Source organism: Dioscorea cayenensis, chromosome 9 (genome assembly GCF_009730915.1).
Source record: "Dioscorea cayenensis subsp. rotundata cultivar TDr96_F1 chromosome 9, TDr96_F1_v2_PseudoChromosome.rev07_lg8_w22 25.fasta, whole genome shotgun sequence".
NCBI classification, from domain to species: domain Eukaryota; kingdom Viridiplantae; phylum Streptophyta; class Magnoliopsida; order Dioscoreales; family Dioscoreaceae; genus Dioscorea; species Dioscorea cayenensis.
Genome location: NC_052479.1, coordinates 5,602,115 through 5,603,805, shown reverse-complemented (window position 1 = coordinate 5,603,805; position 1,691 = coordinate 5,602,115). Strand labels below are relative to the sequence as shown.

Here is a 1,691-nt window from a genome sequence, read left to right as displayed (position 1 = left end):
TTACGGCATCAATTTCATGGAGACCGGCCACTTTTTTCTTTTCCCTAGCGTTCCACTGGTAGCTATTTAACCCCATTTCCTCAATCAATTGACAAGCCTCATCGGGGATTTTGCTACCTAAGGTACCTCCTGCTGCCGCATCCAAGAGTTGCCTTGTACTCGGGTTCAAACCATTGTAGAAGGTTTGAACAATCATCCACTCCGGGAATCCATGTTGTGGACACTTGCGCAGGAGTTCCTTGAACCTTTTCCATGTCTCAAATAGAGACTCCAATTCCAACTGCATAAAGGATGAGATCTCATTCCTAAGCTTTGCTGATTTTCCGAGAGAGAAATAACGGGCTAGAAAAGCTTCTACCATCTCCTCCCATGTAGTGATTGATGCTCTAGGTAATGAGTGTAGCCACTGCTTCGCTTTCCCCTTTAAGGAAAGTGGGAAGGCATGTCACACACCATTTATCTTCAGCATGTCACACACCTCGAGGAAGCTCTCTATGTGACTTTTTGGATCCTCATCGGCCAAACCGTTGAATTGTGCGGACTGCTGCAGCATATGGATGAATGCCAGCTTTAGCTCGAAATTCTGAGCTGTAATTGGGGGACGCACAATACTCGATTGTGTCCACAACACTGAAGGTATGGCATAATCTAATAGTGTTCATTGTTGCTTGACAAGTTCCCCTTGCTTATATCCTGCAAGTGCACGGGCTTGTCGAAGTAATAATCCCGAGTGAGCGGGGTCGAATCCACAGGGAGTAGGGAGTGAAAATACTTAATTTGATTCTTAGCTATGTGGAATATCAATAGTGATAAGTGTGAATTGATTCAATTCTCAACAATAAAAACAACAAGTGAAAGAGCAAAAGTAAGAAAAGGGTAAGATAATCGATAAAGAATGGGGTACTCGGATAATGCTTCGCCTAGGATGATCACTTCAAGTGCAAGAACTCTCTATTATGCTTCCTAATCAATGCAATGGTGAGTCGTGGAAATCCTTACATACATAGTGCCAAATCTAACGTCAACTATGCCTAACTCTATACATGTCCCGGAGGAGAAATCGAACAATCTCAACACCTCGCACTCGCATAGAGTTGCAATGAGCTCTAGGGATTCCAAGTGATAAATCTCTTCCTAAATATAGACCTACCCCTTTGGTCCAGAAGGAAGCTCCTAGCCACAATTAAGGCCTAGATACTAAGATCCTCTCAACGCTTCACTCCCTTGTACGCGCAACTAGGCCCCAGCGGAGGTTCATCCCTTAGACCATTCACTCCATTATGGCTGCAAAGAACTCTAGGAACGGAGGTAGAATCTATCACGTCGGAGAGGAAAGGGGACGCTCCTGTACCTCTCGACTCACCCTCTTAACCCTCTCCAACCTAGCTTTGTCTACCGCTAGTGGTGTGTCACTCACTCACAAGGTTACCAACAAAAACTCTCAACCCTAGTGTCACTCTAGGGGAAATGTTCATACAATCAAGCATTCAAGGTTGGAACTCACAATAAACATCAATTTATTGAAAGCATAATAAAGAAGTTCAATAAAACGAATACATCCTAGGGTTCACAATCATCCAAGTACCCACTAGGGGTTTAGCTCTCCATGGAGCTTAGTACAATCAAAAGAAATCGAATGTAAAAAGCAATGAATCCATAAAAGAAACCCCCTCGATGATCGTGTCGATGGT

General features: G+C 43.8%; 1 non-coding gene across 1 annotated transcript; it reads left to right on the top strand.

The window, feature by feature from the left end:
• The first annotated feature begins 206 nt into the window (after positions 1 to 206).
• Positions 207 to 313, top strand: LOC120269879. The gene has a single exon (XR_005539508.1). It is a non-coding gene; the product is annotated as a small nucleolar RNA R71 (small nucleolar RNA).
• Positions 314 to 1,691: the final 1,378 nt, after the last annotated feature.